This window comes from Pan paniscus, chromosome 12, assembly GCF_029289425.2.
Source record: "Pan paniscus chromosome 12, NHGRI_mPanPan1-v2.0_pri, whole genome shotgun sequence".
Taxonomy (NCBI): domain Eukaryota; kingdom Metazoa; phylum Chordata; class Mammalia; order Primates; family Hominidae; genus Pan; species Pan paniscus.
Window position 1 is genome coordinate 103,041,964 of NC_073261.2, and position 18,874 is coordinate 103,060,837.

Here is an 18,874-nt window from a genome sequence, read left to right on the forward strand (position 1 = left end):
AGGGACCCTGGTCTGGGGGCACACAGATAGAGGCCCACATAGGGTGCATCTTACCAGCTATGCCTGGTGAAACTGCCTTCAAAGTCCCTCCCCATCCTAAAGTACATGACTGCCAGAGCTCAGGACGAACAAGAGAACAAGAGCCATGTGCCACCCTGCATCAGCAGCAGGGAAGATTAGACCCCAAACTAAGGGTCAACATTTAAGAAACCCAAACCCACTGCCCTGGGGTGTCTCTGTTCCCTTCACTCTCGCCAAACTCACAGGTGCATCCAAGGAGAGCTGGCTTCTGTGAAGATTATGTCCTCAATCTTTTCTTTGCCCTGTGTAGGAGCGGGGATGCCATGGCTGCCAAAGCGACGCTTCGCTGTCTTGTTTTCCAACTCCCCTTCTCTGACCCAACAGGAGGCCTGGAGGCAAAGGATTCCCCAGTGCCGGCGATATCGCTAGCAAGGACAGCTGTCGCCCACCAGTGGTGCCATGGGTGTGTGCCAACAGCCCACCAGCTCCCTAGGTCAGGAACCCACCTCTCCTCTGGCTGCCCCCACTGGGCTGCTGGGAGGCTGAAGGCTGGATGCACTGTGGGGTCACAGGGTGGGGAACCTTCCATTTCAGTGGCTGATCCTGGCCCAGCCCAGAGCCTTCTCCCGCTTCCTGCTGACAACCAAGGCTACACCTAGCCTGAGATTCCAAAGCCATATTTTCTCCTCTCTGTGCAAGGGTTCTGGCAGGGGACAGCCATCCCCAACCTCACTGTCTCTGAGTCCAAAGAGAAAGCTCTCTGACCAGGAGAGAATCTGGACGTGGCAGGAGCCTTGTTGGTCTGATGTTCTGCCCCTGCTGCAGAGGGAAGCTGGAGTTTGGTCCAAGGCAGAGGCCAGGAGGCCACCGGTCAGAGGGATGAGGGTGGGCCGCTGAGAATACAGCAGTCCCGGGGCTGCTATGGCCTGTGCTCACCCAGCACTAGGCCCTGTGTGTTATGCAGACGCAGCCTGTACTTCTAAAGGCTCAAGTCCCACAAGGACATACAAGGCTGGTCCAGCTGGGCCTCCACTGTCCTGGATCCGAGAGCCCACTCCTCTGCCCTCCAGCCTGCTTCATTCCAGGCCCAGCTCCTGTCCCTTCAGTAGCATGAAATGTGGCGAACGTTGTCAACTCCAGCTCCAGGCCTCCTTGCCTCTGCAGGCACATTCCTGGCCTGCCTGGTGGGAGCTAAAGCAGATCCCAGATCACGGATTCTGTTCATAAGATTGTGCCCTCCCAAGGCAGGCCAGGTTCCCCCGCATTTCTGGCTGCCTGATCCTGCTTGGAGAACCTGGAGTCAAAAGTTTAAGCCAGGACTCTAAAAATTTAAGCCAAAGAAGTAATCAAATGACTATGCAGATACATATGCAACAATGTTTGTTGTGCTGTTATTTGTAATAGTGAAATATTTAAAATATGCTAAATGTCCATCATTAGGGCATTAAGTGAATCATGTATGCTATTATATCCACAGAGTAGACAGTCTATAAAAATGGTGATATAGATTTCTATTTACTGACATACAAAATGGCTTGATACATTGTGGAATCTAAATAACATGCCCCCCGAACAGTACCCACAGTCAGATCCTGTGTGCACTGTTTACGTATGTGCATAAGAAAAAGCTTGGAAAGAAACACTAAAATGGTTATCTCTGGGGAACAGGATTATAAGTCATTTATATACTTTTAACTACTATCCTTTAAAATCCCTTTATAATGAATAAATAATATTTTCATGATATTTAATAATACATTTTAATACCAAAACTTAATCATAAAACTTAATTACAGTTTTTAAGGAGGTTAAAGGTCATCTAGTTGCTGGCCATCCCTAGATCTAACCTCCTGGGGAAAGCCAAGACCCAGGTAAGCAAGGAACTGTCACAGAGATTCTCTGATGGGGCACGGTGGCTTATGCCTACAATCGCAGCGCTTTGGGAGGCTGAAGCGGGTAGATCACTTGAGGTCAGGAGTTGGAGACCAGCCTGGCCAACATGGTGAAACCATGTCGTGATAGCACACGTGATAGCCAGTCGTGATAGCACATGCCTGCAGTCCCAGCTACTTGGGAGGCTGAGGTGGAAGGATCGCTTGAACCCAGAGGCAGAGGTTGCAGTGAGCCAAGATTGCGCCACTGCGCTCCAGCCTGGGCTGGACAACAACGAAACGAGTCATAGATATTCTCTTTGGTTGATTCTAGGAGGATTGAGGCTAAAATGGCTTAGCTAAGCCCCAGCACCAGTTGATCACACACGCCTGTGGTAAAATCGCACTGAGGAGGAGGGCGAGGGGACCTACTGTACTCTCTTCCCTTCCCCCACACATTTAGCATGAGAGGAGAGAGCTGGCTATGCTCAGGTCTGATGCCTTTCTTATTTCCAGGTGAGCTAAGCAGAGACCTACCTTGCGCCGCCCGTCTCTGGCAAGCTCAGGATTCGTCCCCAGGATGCGAAAACCTCGACGGCCGCCAACACTTAGCAAAGCGTGAGCATCACCAGGAAGCCAGATAGTCTAGAAAGAGAGGGAAAAACAGTGGGGTAGGGGTGGGGAAAAGGTCTAGTTTTTTTTCTTTTCTTTTTTTTTTTGCAAAAAGATGTCTTTTGAATTCCAGCATCCTGGGTGGTCCCCACACTAACTGGATGCTAGTCTCTGCCTCAGATATCCCCAATGCTGAGTTGCATACTGTGGATTATCTCACACAGGCTGTGCACAAACTCTGCCAGCACATGCAAAGTGGGGCGAAGTGGGTAGCAGAGTACTCCGAGTGGCAGATATGAGGCATCCCCCGCCCATCCTCCGAATACACACAGCCCTAATCCCCACCATTGAGCCATTGACACTGAATAACAGAGAGAACAATGGTATTGTCTTCCACCTAATCCAAACTAAGAAACTCCAGCAATGGGGAAAAAGAAAAAATTTAAGTCTTTAATCTAATACTGAAAAGGACACAAACTCTAGAATTACAAAAACAACTCATCACTTTTTTCACACAATGGGCAAGAAGACCTTGAGGAGGCAAAGAATAGGTTCCCTGGGGAGAATCTTTTTTTTTTTTAAATTATAGATTTAATACCTAGGAGAAAGAGGCTATCTATTACGGGGAGGCAGAGCTACTCCTGGTTCCTTCTTTTAAATGTAATCTATGAGAAAGCCATCTTCACAACGGGAAATGGCATCCCCCACTGCAAAACGCACGACTGTCATTACCTGGGAATCAATATATTTTTTTAAACCGAATATATCATTATCAATTGATTTTCCTTTTTCCTCTTAGCACTCCAGAGTCCCGGGTAGCAGGGGAAAGCTTTAATGTGATATGAAGGATTTGGACAGGTAAATAAGTTATTGTAAACTCATTCTGCCTTATGGTCAGCTTCCCTCTGACAACACGACGAGTCTTTCTCAGATCCTCTCAACCTAAGCTTTTCCAGCGGCCGCTGATAGAGATGCACGTGAGCCATATCAAATAGCCATTTTCAAGCTGAAGGTGGCAAAAATATTATTTTTCTCAAGGATAGAATGTTCTCTTTACGACTAAGAAATAACCTCTGTGGGGAAGCAAAATCAGCCAAGGTCGCCATTTAATTTTGACACAGAACCAAAGTGGCGAGTACATTTCCTCTCCAAGGTGAAGCACAAGGAGAAACTGATCACTTTGACCACAAGGTATTGGCAATACTGGTGATCGATGTATTCTGGGAAAGATCCTTGGCAGATAAGTGCTGGTGAACAGAGAGGTCTAGCAGATAGGGGTCAAACCATTTTTAGGTGCCTGAGAATCTCATTCATTCATTCATTCATTCATTCATTCATTTAATAAATATTGATTCCCTCTATGTGTCAGGCAGTGTGTTCAAGGCACTGGGAATACATGAGTGAACAAAAGAGAAAGATATTCCTGCCCTCAGGGAGCTCATATTCTAGAGGGTGGAAACATAGAATATACAATACACTTAAAAAGTAGTGAAAATTGTATCATATTTTGGAAGGTAGTATATGCAACTTATTAGAGAAGAAATGGAGCAGGGTAGGGTGCATGTTGTGGGGGGGCCTGTGGTGCAGTTTAAGTAGGGTGGGCAGGGCCAGTCTTGTGAGTGGAGGACATTTGAGCACACACTTCAAGATGAGGAGTAGGTCGTGTGGGCATCTGGCCCTAAGTGTTCCAGGCAGAGGGAACAGCCAGTGAGAACATGGCTGGTATGTTCCAGGACCACCAAGGAAGCCACTGTGGCTGGCGGAGGGAGATTCTAGTAAGAGGTAAGGCCAGAGTGGTGAGCATCCTGATTGTGTAGGGCCCTGTAGGCCACTGTGAAGTCTACTAACTTGAGAGCCCAAAGATCCCAGCCACCATCTTTAGAAGGGGCTCCCAATTTCTTGAGCCAAAACCCTCAGAGTTCATGTCGGGTTAATCCACTTCCTTTCCAGGCTGTGCCGAATGAATATGGAATAGGCTAGACTGTAGCCTAGAGGGACAGTGGTGGGAAGGAAGCACAGGCTGTCTACGCCTGTCCTGACGACAGTGGCCTTGCCCTTCCATCTCTGTGGTCCCTACCTCTAGGGGAGACAACTGAAACAGTTCTGAACAAAAATAAACCACATGCACAGCTGAGTTCTCTGGGACTTTTCTTCATGTGCTGATGAAAAGGTCTGGAAGTGAATGACCCATTGGCTATTATAGACTGTACTGGATGTTTTGTGTTGGGCCCTTTTGACCTGTCTTCCACCTTCCCCACCCTGTTCTTCCCCACCTCTCCCAGGCGAGCCCTGGGAGGCTCACCTGACCTGTATGGAGAGCATCCCTCATGTTTTGGACCCTCTGACTTCTGGTTAGGTTCAGCCCATGCAAGCACTAGCAGGAGACTGGGGACAGGGTCGGGGTTGGCTGTTGGTTCCCCCGCTCCCCTCTCTCTCTGCGTCTTCATGAGCAGGGTGTCCCTCACCTGCAGGTCATGGCTCTAGCTGGGGAACAAGGAGCTCCACAAGGCTCTCTCTCTGGATTCCTGTAATAGCTCCTTCCCCTGACCATTATGCTCAAAGGCAGTAATTCCCCTCATCCCATCATCAGCCCGGGGGCACTGTGCTATGATGGTTTCTCTATACTGTGCCTATTCATCTTTGTGGATAGTCATTTTACTTAACTCTCTTCAAATTACATATTTGAATATGTCTATTTCAAGACCCCGATAGATACATTCACAGACAGGGTTAAAAGCAAGACCCTGGAATCAGATACATCTGAATTAGAATTCTAACACTGACACTTAGTTTTGTGACAGCAGGTAAGTTCTTTAACTCCTAGGAACCTCTGTTTCCCATTCTTTTCAGGCCAACATTCAAATTGAGGAAATACAGAGAATACCACAAAGATACTACTCGAGAAGAGTAACCCCAGGACACATAATGGTCAGATTTACCAAGGTTTTGTTTTGTTTTGTTTTGTTTTGAGATGGAGTCTCACTCTGTTGCCCAGGCTGGAGTGCAGTGGCGCAATCTTGGCTCACTGCAGCCTCCGCCTCCCGGGTTCAAGCAATTCTCCTGCCTCAGTCTCCCAAGTAGCTGGGACTACAGGCACACGCCGCCATGCCCGGCTAATTTTTGTATTTTTAGTAGAGACAGGGTTTCATCATGTTGGTCAGGATGGTCTTGATCTTCTGACCTTGTGATCCGCCCGCCTCGGCCTCCCAAAGTGCTAAAACTAGAGAACCCGTGACATCCTCCTCCTCTTCCTCCATCTCAGCATCACCATCTCAGAAGTGCCATCACCTGCTCAAAGTCCAGGGCAAGCACACCTGCTTCCCAACATCTTTGCCGACCCCAACCAGAAACTCTTTCCTTGAAAGGGTTTCTAACTGTTCTCGGTTAACATTTAGCATCAGTCTATGCCTCCGTGATTTTATTTATTTTTTCACATCTTTCCTTTCTTGTTCTTTTCCCACCCACCCAACCCCCACGCCTTGCAGTTAGACCCTGGGCTTCATAGACAGTATCTTTTGGAATCTCTGGTCCATAGCACCCATCATGTAGCGGTGTATAATCGATCCTTGACTCATTATTGTCCTTTCTGGGAGGCCTATAAGCTACATCCATGCACCTAAGCATGTCCCACTCTAATGAGATACATGGTATTTAAAAGTGATTTAAAAATAAATTACCAGAAACCAATTTTTAGTAATAATTTTGTTCCCAAGTTAACACTGTAAAATCTTAATGTTTCCAAAGATCATGGCCTGGGAAAATGAATCCCAGGAATGAACCCAGGAAATCACAGGGAGGCAGGTATGGTTTTCTATCTCCAGGTGGACAAAGAGATTGCTTCAGGGCTTAATTTGTGACACTTTTGGCCAAATTGACCTTTTCCCTTCCACTAATTTCATCAAACGGCAGCCTACAGTCTTAAGGAAAACAAATCGTAAAAGCTAAAGGACAGAGGACTCTAATTTATTTTTAAAAATACAGTAGGTAGTCAGTCACTGCTTGTGAAAGGGGTCTTAGGACTTTCAGCTTCCCAAGGTACTTAAGAGATGTTAATTGACTTTGACAAGGCATTAAGACCAATATGAAAGCAAGACCCTTGAATGGGCTATTTGGGTTAAATGCTTGGAGAGCTTCAAAATGAAACTAGAGAAAAATTTTGAGATCCATTTTACCTCTAAGTCTATAAATAAAGATAGTTCCTAACATGAACCAAACTGATGGTCAAGAGAATTATGAACAAGGGCCCCAGGATTTTTTACTTCTTTATAAAATACACCATGTTTTTGGGGGAGAGAAACTGCCTTAAGAGAGGAGAAACCAATTAGGGAGCCTCCAGTTTGACACAGCATCAGAAAGCAGCCCCGCCGGGGTCGTAACCACACTCTCCAATTATGGGTCCAGAACCCAGAAGTTCAGCACCCCTCAGCAAACTGGGCAACAAAGAGTCTTTCTTCCTTGGAAAAGAAAAGCAAAGGAACTGGAGGCTGTAAACTGTAGGGAGGAAACTGGCTCCCGAGCCCACCCTCCTGTCAGCCCAGATATGGGACTCTGCGGCACCTCTGACCCTGGGCAGGAACGCCTGCTCCCAGTGTGTCCTGCAAGGGGAACGCTCATTCATATTCTTTTTAAGACGAGAGAAAAACAGACCATCCATCCATTAATAATATCAACTATGGGTTCACCAAAGCCTGCAGGCTTCTTGCCAACACAAAAATAAACACTCTCAGAAGGTTTATCCATCAGGTTCACGACAGTTCATGAGCCGGGGTCCGGAAGGCACTGCTTTTTAAAGGGGAGAGTGAAGATGCAAAGATGGAGTAAGTCATGAGAGTCCACCCAGCACAACGCAGAGATTGCCTATTCCATTAAGGAGCCACAATTGGCCACTGATGAGATCCGTTATTTTCAGCTGGTAGGGATGCAGCTCCTGGCATGCTTTTTGTAGGCTGTATTCAAAGAAAGACAGTGTCTGCAGAAGCCAGGCTGACCGATTTGAGAGGTAACAATGTTTTCATAAGGCTTGAAGTTTACAAAGCCTAGCCCATTCTTATTTTCTCATTTACTTGTTCTAACAAATTTATGAGTTGATTACTTTTGTAATCCTCATTTTACAGATGAGGGAACAGCGGCTCATGGCAAAAAAAGGTTGTCCAAAGTCACACAGCAAGTCAAAGAGGGAGCCTAAAGAGGGAGCCTGAACAGGAAGCCTGGATTTTGTGCCTCCCATTCCAGGCTTTTGTTCCTGGGCCTCCAGCTGCCGTCACCCTTCTCCTCCTGAAAACTCCTCCCTGGAGACTTCTTTCTGCACTCTCTGGAGTACGAAACTTTCCAGGCAAAATACTGGAGACTATCACAATAAGGACACACGTGCCACCCAAGGAGGCTTCCTGTTGGGCTAGCACAGCACCAAAGGGCCCAACTCCTAGTTGCCTCGGATGGTTTGGGGCGAGGAGAATGGGAAGATAAAGAAAATGAGGTGTTCATAGTTGGACTGGATCCTAAGTTATGCCATGACATGACTCCACCATAAACCCAGCATGAAAGGTTTCAGGAAAAAAAGTTGCAAACCAAAATCCTCTTAAAATCTTTTTTTTTTTTTTGGATACACAGCAGACCCCCCCAAAATGAAATGAACTCGAACTCACCCAACTCAGCCCTGCCACTCAATGCTGGCACATATCCCCCCACCCTCCCTCTACCAGTTAATACAGATTCGCCCATCACTGGAAGCAGAACCGGGATGACCCTTGCATTTCCACAAGATGAAGACAAAGAAGCCAAAGGTGCCAACTGGACCTACCAAAGCCTGACTCACACACAGCAGCACTGAAGATGTCGGCAGGGAGGACCCACCTGGCACGTAGTAGATGCTCAGTAAAGAGTAAAGCTCTGTTCAAAAAAGGAAATTGCCTCCACGGTTCAACTCATTTTCCACAATTTTTCTTTGAACATCTGGAAGATGTTCACACCATAGGTTGATGATTGGAATATAAACCAGTTTAAAAAAAAATCAGACACTGCTTCCAGATTTTGCTCTTATAAACAGGCCTCCATCCTCCCTGTAAATTGCAATAATTCCTTCCCAGATGTTGCTTCTCCTTCAGACCCATAAATCTCAGCTTTTCATAAGGATGCTTCGCCTCTGCCTGGTGCTGCGGGCTGCGTGGAGTGCTCCTGCATCTTCTCTCCCTCATTAGATGCCACACGAACCCCACGAGGCAGGGCAGGTGCCCACATCCCTAATTCCCTGACGGGCAGGCCAGCTGCCAGCTCTCTCAAGTTGGACTGCGGCGGGTGCGGGTGTTGAGCAACACACAGTAGCTTTTCTCCAACACCCTCCAGGTCACCATGTGGGTGGGGAGTCAGAGACTCACAGCGCCTACTCCCATCTATGGAGGCTCCACTCCCGCTGCCTTGGTGCCCTCAGGGGCACTGCCCCTTTAAAAGTCTGACTCCATTGTGGACACAGCTTTCCTCGACTCTCCCTGACACTCCTGGGACCAGGCTATAACATTTAAACAAGACTTGACTGGAGTCTTGTGGAGTAAAGCAAAACAACAGGAAAAGAAATAGGCGAGAGCCATGAGAAGAAAGCAACACACAGCCAGACAACTTGGCTCCCGGCCAGTTTTCCAGGAGGGCCCCAGGGGCCTGGTCAGACCCATCCCAAGTCCAGGGGGTGACATCACCTCAGCATCCACCAGACAGGAACTCGCACCCAGGAAAGAGGCCACCTCAAGTCTGGACGCCGTAAGCAGAGCCCAGAGAGAGCAGGGCTTCTGTGTTGCCTTCGGCTTTCCCTGTTCCAGTTTCTTGTCTGAAGTCTGTCTTTTGCCTGGTGATCAGCCCTGGAACTGTTTGCCCGGTTCTTCAGGGGAGCCTGTGACCTGCACCCCAAGCACTCAAATAGCCAGCCACATCAGAAAACACCACAAGCCCTCTAGCCAGACCAAAGCTATAGGTGTCGGGGGGCTGGAGACGGCCGTGGGGACAGGAGAAACAGACAGCACACTAGCTCACTCCTAGGGTCTGGAATGAGCCAGTCTGGTCCACAGATATAGCTGCTGATGCTGGGCGGGGAGGGGGGCGGTGTCTCTTGAAGCCCCACCTCTTTAGGGCATGGCCTCTTGATAGCTTTAAAGAGGAATGATGGGAACAGAATGGCTTCACAGGGTAAAACAAGGTGGGCTATTAGACTTTGTGATTTGGTGGTTCCCTTACAGAGATGCAGAGATCTTCTCCCAAGTCTGAATCCTGTAGCCTCACTCCTGGTCTGCACAGCACCACCTGAGCTTCATTTTGGGTTTCCATCCTAGTCTCGGAGACACCAGTTCAGAGGCTGGCTCAGCCTGTGTAGTGGTCAGGAGCATGGAAGATTTATAATCTGAGGGAGCTGCGTCTAAATCTCAGCTCTGCCGTCTGATGGCAATGACCACGTCTGCCCACCCTCCACTCCCACTCCCTGCCTCAAGCTCCTCTTCTATACAATGGGGATGATACCACTAAACATCGATGGTTGTTCTGAGAGTTGAATATTCTACCATAAGAAAGAAACTTAACATAGTCTATGGCACATACACATGGCAGCAATAACCATTATAATGATCATGCCTGCTCATTGAAGAACAAAATACCTATAGTGCCATGGGGATGGCTGGGAGTCACACTAGATGGAGCCTTCTCTTCCACCACCCTGCCAAAGAAGTGGGCACGGAGGGCACAAATGAATGAAGAGGGGTCTTCCTCAGAAGGCGGTGGAACCAACGGGCTGATCACGTGTGCAAGAGTGCTGGGTTGGTTTCACACTGGTCAGCGACCACTCTCTGCTCCCTCCAGCTCTCTCCCTGAATTTCAGCCTTCACAGAGCCCCTGTTCCCATCCCGCCCGCAGCCAGCGATTGGTAAACCAAAATCCAGGCCTTCGGGCAGATGCTGCTACAGCTTCCATTTCATGATTCTGCCTTTCCTTTGAGCCCAAGCCTACAGAGCCAGTGGCCGAAAACCCCTTCCCCAACACAAGTGGGTCTTAAAATGCATTGCTTCCTCACTCAGTAAAAAAGCTATTTTATTTGAATAGATCTGAGGCTGTTTTCTACACTCTCAGAATAAAAAAAATTGTGAAAGAAAGGCTTTAGAGATTACAGGACTTTTTACCCAAATATGATGAGTTATTCATTTAAAAATAAACTACAGACAGGCATGTTTCTCCATACACAGGCAGAAAGATGCCATTAACCCGGAATTTCTGTAAGTACTCTGCTTTTCTTGGCCAATGTGGAAAGAGCCTAGGAGCTGGAAATAGAATGAGAAGCTAATTCTGTTTTCCTGGTCTCTACCAATGTGTGTAGGTAAGTGGCTTGATCGCACTGTGGCTCTGTGATCCATCTGAAGAAACACGCGGGATGGCTTACCACCCTGACTGCTCTTCTGGAAAGGAGGCCAGCAGCTGAGCAGCAGTCAGCACGGAGGTACCCATCATGGAGCCACAGCCTGGCACGAATTGATGTCTGGATCCAGGCAGGGTCACCAAAGGCAGGAGAAGGTGAGTGACAGGAGGGGGTGAATGACAGGAGAGGCTGAGTGACAGGAGAGGGTGAGTGACAAGCTCAGGTCCCACAGCCAGTCAGCAGGAGAGTTGGGATGAGACCCGGGGCTTCCTAACTCTCTGGCCACTGTCCTTTCTTTCACCCAATGTCTTTCTACAATGTAACTGTCACTAAAGAGCTTCCAGGAAAGTCCCCCAGAAAGGTCAGATAACATCCCAACCCAGTCTTCCTTCCTGCAGAAAGTCCTGGTCCTCTCCCCTCCCTAGTGAGCATTAAATCAAATATTCCTTGCTGCATTATTTTTCAAGCTTGATGTTTCTAAATCCAAATACATCTATAAATAATACATACTCATTTATATATACATTTAAAAGATAAAAAAACCATAACAAAGATACCTGTAGATTCTTATGAATACTAATGGCCTACTTTAACACAGTGGAAACAAACAGCTAACGAACACAGGTAACTGCACGTACAAATTTCCCTCCTCTCCATCTCGGGCCCATACACGGTAGGGGAGAGCCTCCTTTCTGAACCTACACCATTCACTGCTTCTCTCCCACGGTCATATTTAGCCATCTGCTTCTTCTTTTATATGTGGGACTGTGTATTTTTTTCTCTTCAGTTTTATATGAAACATTTAGCAATGAACTAGCAAATAAAAATACTACATATCATCTAGAATTCATATAAAATTGTACTTGGCTTTAACGCATCTAAAGGTTGATAAAAAGAAACACATAGATGCTTCTTAAAGGCTTATTTATATTTTATTACACATTACACACATTGCACTCCATTGAGAAAATTTAGAAGTTGATGTGGTTCTCTCTGTCACGAGCCTGCATGGCGAAGATTACCACATCTACAGAATATTTTTCCTTTGGAACACAATGCACTCATCTTGCAATTACCCCAGCGGACGGAAACGGTGCAAGTAATCCATCAGCACTCACATTGGTCTTTGGAAGGAGGCGTTTCTCTGTGATTTTTTTTTTTCCCTTAAAGAGTGTACTCTTGGCATTATCTGGCCACCCATCCTTTACCCTGCTCGACGTCTCTTGTCTGCACTCCAGACTGAGGACTGAGGTGAGCACCGTCACCTCTGAGACACACATGAAAGTCAGCGGGAAGGTGGCGGGATTGGCACCTGCCCCATCACACACCCACAAGCAGAAATAGGGGACAGATAAGGCTGCTGATGGTGCAGGCTAAGTTAACTAAGCTAGTGGGACTGAAGATGGCCAGAGGAGGAGAGTTTCTGGGCCAGAGGGAGTAGGAGGACTTCACAGCAGGGCTTAAGCGGGGTCCTGGAGGAAGGTGGTGCCTGAAAGATCAACGTGAAGAAATTCAGAGGGGCAAATGTCTTCGTTTGGGCTCCTCCTAAAGGGGATCCTGAAACAAGATTTTGACAGAAGTGGTTTCTTTGGGAGTTGATCCAAGGAAGCACTAGGGTATGAGACAGGACAGGAGAAAAGCCAACTGAGGACGCTTTTGCCATGGGGTCACTGCTGGGGCCAGCTGGGGCTCTGTCCTGCTGGGAACCCTCTGAGAGTCGTGGAGAGTGCACCTGAAATTGTCTCACGATGAGGTGAGGAAGCCGGGGTATTTATGCATTGCCTCCTGCCTCTTGCTGATAGAGGGCTGCTTCTGCAGTATGAATGCCCCCACACCTCCAGCCTGCCTGCTAGGTGCCCTCACACACAGAGAGGCAGGAGGTGAGAGGCGTGAGCAGGTGAGAGGCATGAGCAGGTGATGCCCTGGCTGGAAAATGGGTGCAGCACTGACAGCCTCCTGTTTGCTCTAGCAGGATGCCAGGGCTCCCATCAGCACCCAAACGCTGCCAGGACTAGCTTCAGCACCTTCCTGGTGGCTTTGTTCTCTGGGATCTGACCCTTCTGAGTGAGAGGGGGCCATACCCTGCCTGCCACAGTACGAGACCTCGAGTTTGCTTATCCCCACAGTAGAGGCCGTGTCAAATGTTTTCGTAATGGGATCATCTACTATCTGTCGGCCGTGCAGCAACCATGTATGAAAAATAACATTGAGAAGCAAATTAAGTGATCTGTCTGCAAGCAGCCTGTTTAGATGAGGAAGGGCTGCTGTTGACGAATCTATTAAAATTATACATAAATTATCTAAGAGCACATAGATACATGCTCAGAATGAGAGCATTGATTATGGGCATTTTAAATACAGCCTGGATTAAATCATCTTGTCTCACTTGAATGGAGTAATAATAATTAAGAGAAGAGGTGGGAAAAATAAATTATGCCCATCAACTTCCTGACCATAAGAAATGTTCAGACTTTTCATTTTTTAGAATGACGATGCCTTAAAACACAAATACTTCTGGGTGCTGCCAAGAACCCTCCACAAAATGGGTTATTGGAAAGAAGGATCCAGAGAGGCCCCTGGATGCCCTCAAAAAGGGGAAGGGGAAAGTGGGGAGGCCACGTGTGCCTCTCTTGTCAAGCAGAACCTAGATGAGGATCTGAGGCTAGTGTTCTGTTTGAACAGTGGTTCCAGAAAGCTTAGGCAGGGGAGTGGGGAGGGGAGGGAGTGAAGGAAGTCAACACAGATTGCTCCAAATGAGCCGGCAAGTGGGGCCAATCTCACCCACTGGGGACTTGTGGGAGACAGGGAGGAGGGGGTCTCAGAGTTATCCCCCCCGAAGGCAGCTGGAGTGTTTCCTCCACCTCCCATTTATCATGGGCTGAAAGCTGCTGGCGGGGAATTAATTCCCTGGCCCTTCACGTCTGTCCCAAGTGGTCAGCAAAGGCTTTGGGGACTCTGGGCTTGCAGAGACCCTGGGGAAATGAGCCTCCAACAAGTGCAAACACACTGTGCTGGAAACTCATAACCTCTGATTACTTGGATGGAATTCAATTTGCCACTTTCAAAAGTCTAACAAAAACAGACTACCCTCCACCCCCATGTAATCACTGAATAATATTATAATCATTTTACATGGAAATTGCATTATTTCCCTGATGGAAGCATAGGCTTTGAACCTCTCAGGGCTTCACCCGCTACATTACTTTTCAAAGTATGAAGTAGCAGGTTCCAATTATCTGAAAAAAATTTAAAACAGTAACAGCACAATACATAGTGTGATCCAGATGGAGAGAATACACATTTTCCAGGACAGGCACCTTGATTAGTGACTGTGATTGTTAAACACATTTCAGGTAATACAGTGATAATGGACATTAATAGTAGCAATAGTGCTGAAGTGCTGAAATATAATCATTTCTGATTATATTACTCTTTCTTTTTGTGAAGCGCAGTGCATATTTCCAAATGACTCTATGCTCATTAAACTACACAAAAGCCCAGCAGCAGATTGGCAGAAAGGTGGTCAGAAGGGGCTTACGGCTCCTTGTGTTTGGAAAGTGGTGAAGGATGTTGGTCAGAGTTCTTGTGGGGCCCAAAAGACTCAACAGAAGACCCGGTGTTCTGTCTTTGGGGTCCATCAAGAGACCTCTGCCTACATTCACAGACATAGGCTACCAAACAGCCACTACAGAAATGCTTATACGTGCAATATAACAAGCTGAGGGGTTTTAAATGAGAATTTTGTACAGTAAAATTTTTTGTCTATGCCATCTTTTCCCTCCTCCCTCATTAGCCCTCAACAAGGTGTTGCCTTCTATTCAAGATATCGAATATATCCACTGATAGATTCTGTATCAGTAAGAAGACTCTAATTAACACAAATATGATGTAGTAATAAATTTTAGTGTCTGTATGTTATTATAAACAGACTTTTGAAGGTAACTTTAACAAGAATCATAACAAATTATTGCAAAGAGACTGTGAATATTTACCTATAAACCAAATGAAAAAAAAAAAAAGCCAAAAACACCTGCTTCAACTTGGGATAGAATTCCCAGGGAAGGTCTAATCCTCACATTCAAAAAGTGCCATGACGTTCCGAAAAATCGTCAGAGGACTCAAAAATTCACTCTAGTGATTAAAAAAAAAAAAAACTACACTGAAAAAAAAACATGGGAGGCAAAGCTGCCCAGAACAAGTTTGAATAATTACTCATGAAATATAAGTGGAAATATTTCTAAATTAACATTTTATTTTTATTTATTTTTTAATTAAAGATGGGGTCTTGCTATGTTGCCCAGGCTGGCCTCGAACTCCTGGGCTCAAGCAATCCTCCCACCTTGGCCTCCCAAAGTGCTGGGATTACAGGTGTGAGCCACCATGCCCGGTTAGCATTTTATATAGTTTGTAATTTTTAACACTTGAAACTAAAATAGTTAAACATTGTAAGTATACTTTCTTGTTGCATCTATATTCAAAAAAAATTTAATATATTCAGGTTGGCTAAAAAGTTTTTGGGAAGCTTTTCTTTGGGAAAGTGGGGAACTGCCTTATGTTTGGGCATAAGATTAATTTCTTAGCACTGATGGGCAGTCCTTATCCTGTCAAAGGTCTGATTTAATCCACCAGTCAAAGCCGCTAGGGACACTAGAAGGTCTTTAGTCCAACAACCCCTACATTTTGCAGATGAGAAAACGGAAGCCCAGAGAATTCTCTGTCCTACCACGGAATCATTATAGGAAGAAGCCTAGAAATCAGAGCTGGCTGCCCCTACAGACTCCCTAGTGACAGAGGCCACTGCCTGGGGCTCTTTCTGTCAGTTGGGGATCATTTGGGGCTGTGAACTCACAGGTGATAAACCAGCCTCAAAGAACCCACCGGCAGCAGGCTAGGCCAGCCATCCAGTGTAGCACAGACAGAGCCTGTTTCCTCTCAGGAGGGAGCTCCCTCCAGATCACAGACCAGGTAGCATTTCCTATGCTTTGCCAGAACTCTGCCAATGTTTTCAAAAAGAGAGAGACACACGTATTTAAAAGCCTACATACATATAAAAATGTGTCTGGGCTCTTCTTTCCAAATGGGAGGAGTGCTGCTGAAATTTGCCAGGTGGGAGTCATCCTTGAGTCCCACCTGTCAGTCACCTGCCTCCCTGAGCAGCTGAGATTCAGACAAAAATCTCTTCTCATGGGTGGAAGGAACACAGGTGCAGCCCCTTCTATTAGGTTGGTGGAAAAGTAATTGCACTTTTGTCATTAAAAAAAAAAAAAAAAAATGGCAAAAACCGCAATTACTTTTGCACCGAACTAATACCTGGGAACCTCAGTTTCCCTCTCCCTAGGGGCCAATAGTCCTGGGCCAGAAGCGGGTGTCACTTCTCATTAGGGCTCCTAATGCGGAGCAGGGAACCACCGCAATTAAAAACCCCGAAAAGCAGGATCTTCGCTGGCTAACGATGCAGCTTTGTGCACTGAGATCTACTTTAAATTTTATTAGGCAAAGTCATCTATTTCCCGCCCCCTGCCCCCCCAGCAAAGATAAAGAAGGGGTACATTGGATAGTGGGGTGGGGTAGCTGATAGAGAAGGCAGAGCGAGTCATACAAGGTAGAGGGGTCACGTGTGGATACCGGGTCCACTTAAAAGGCTTAGGCAGCAAAAAGTGAATTTGACTTCCCATCAGCACACTTCACTCAAGTGTTTCTCTGTCGATGGGGCATTTCAGCCAGAGCACCTAGAAAAATTAACAGCTACGCGAGAACTCCTAATCAACAAGAAGTAAAGTGGTTACCTCAAGGCCGTACTCTTTAAGGCTAGAGGCACAGAATTTTTAGAGCAGCTGCAAAAGTGTTGAAACATGAATTATGAATTGAGATCCTGTGGCTGCTCAAATCTAGTCCCAGAGCTCAGACCCAAAGTAGGAGACAGAAAGAACCACAGGGCATCTCATGTTTGTTTATACGCCCAGTCTGGGAGCCACATCCTGGCCCTGCAGTTACTACTCACGTAATGTCAAGCAAGCTACCTGACCCCTCTGCCTCAGTCTCTTCAGCTGTGAGATGGGGATAACAAGAGTGTTTTCTCCATTGGGTTGCTGGGAGATTAAACAGGATAATACAATAAAGTACTCAAAAAAGTGCTGGACACAGATTTGATTCTTAACAGATGTTGGTGATTATTGTTTGATTTTGTCAGCCACCGGGACGATCTTTCTAAGACACCAATCTGGTTTCCTCTCATTTGAAATCCTTTAGTGGCCTCTCAGTGCAGACACAAAATCCAAGATACTTGGTATGATATCTATGGCCCCAGCTACTCTGCAAACTTCCGCCCTTATCAGTCACGGTGCCTCTGCCCGTAACTGCTGGAAGCTCCTGAGCTTGCACGATGCTCCCTTCACGGCTCCATGCCTTTCCACACCTGTGGCCTCCATCTGTCTTGTCTGTCCCTCATCTTCTGCTTGGCCAGCTCCACTGTGTGTCCAAGTGCCCATCCTCTGAGCTCCTGTAGTTACCACATGCACATATTAATCTAGCCATTTTCACCCCATTCTTGTTTGGGGCAAGATAATTCTTTGTAATGGGCTTGTCCTGTGCATTTTAAGATGCTTAGCAGCATTTCTAGCCTCCACCCACTAGAGGCCAGTAGCATCCCTTCCCCCCTACATCATGACAAAAATATCTCCAGATAAGTTCCCAGATAAGTGCCCAATGTCCCCTAGGTTGGGGAAAGGAACAAAATCATCCCTGGTTGAGAACCACTGCACTAGAAAAAACTATAAGCCCCGTGAACACACAGGCTATAACTTATTCATGTCTCTATCACTGGGACCTGGTCCAGTACTTGGCAAATAATACATGCTCAATAAATGGCTGTTGACAAGGAAAGAAGGAAATGAAATAAAATAAATTTAGTGCTCATAATAAATATCCTACTCAAGGTTGAGATAGGCATGTTGGATCAAGTAATGAATAAATGAATGAGATACACAGTTTGCTAACTGAATAAATACACAGTAGGTATGTTGAACAAATACTTCTCATCATTTCAACATTTTAAAGTAAAATTTTGACTCCAGGATACCCTTCCAGCTTCTCCTCTACCTGTCCTGCTTAGCAACTCTGCTTCATGTTGAAACTTCTGGAAAGGCTGCCTAGGCCTCCTGCCAACTTCCTCACCTCCCATTCACCCCTTAGCCCATCACTCTATCCAAAGTTCTCTTGTTAAGGTCACCAGTGTCCTCCATGGTGCTAAATCCAATGGACGGTTTCCACTCTTTATCTTGTGTGCTATCCCAGAAGCTTTCAACACTGGTGGCCACTCCTTGAAAGCAGGGATGAAAATCAAGATTTTTAACAACTGATGTGGCATGGGCACTAACCAGAATCACAGTGCATGCACCGACCAGTCAGAATGGTCACTGGGCATCCGTGGCCAGTCTCACTGTGCCTGCGCATATAGGCTGAATGCAAGTCTTGCTTCAAGCCCTTGCTTCCCTTTGCTTCCACAACACAACAATCTCCTGTTTTTAATCCTGCTTCATTGGTCGTTATTTCCCCATTTTGCAGAATCACCCCTGCCTCCCTGGCTATTAGACATCAGAGCTCCTAGAGGATGTTTTGCCAGGCCCTCTTCTCTTTTTTTACTCCATTCTCTTCTTCCCCTGGATGATCTAATCCATGCTCAAGGCTTCAATCACTCTCCATATGCTGATGACTCTCCAAAACATATTCTCTCCAGTCCCACCTTTCCTCTGAGCTCCGGATCTGTACATCTCACCTACTTATCTGACACCTTTAATGTGATGTTTCAAAGGCAACTCAGACTGATCATGCCTCTTCCTCTCACCCAAACAAATCAAAGCAAAGAACTCTGGGCTTCTCCAGTGCTTCCTGTCTCAGAATAGAGCACACCAACCATCTTATATCTAGATGTAACCATCTAATCAGGCACAAGCCTGATACCTAGGAGCCATCCTGTGGAGGCTTT

General features: G+C 46.6%; 1 protein-coding gene across 2 annotated transcripts in view; it reads right to left on the reverse strand.

The window, feature by feature from the left end:
* KLHL29 (kelch like family member 29) overlaps nucleotides 1-18,874 on the reverse strand; it is a 327,396-nt gene that overhangs the window by 235,554 nt on the left and 72,968 nt on the right. Inside the window, exon 2 of one of the 2 annotated variants that reach the window (XM_034952689.3) lies at nucleotides 2,430-2,537. The exons of the other annotated variant lie outside the window; for it this stretch is intronic. The gene's annotated coding sequence lies outside the window, so the exon portion shown is untranslated. The remainder of the gene's footprint in view (nucleotides 1-2,429; nucleotides 2,538-18,874) is intronic. 2 annotated transcript variants of the gene reach the window in all.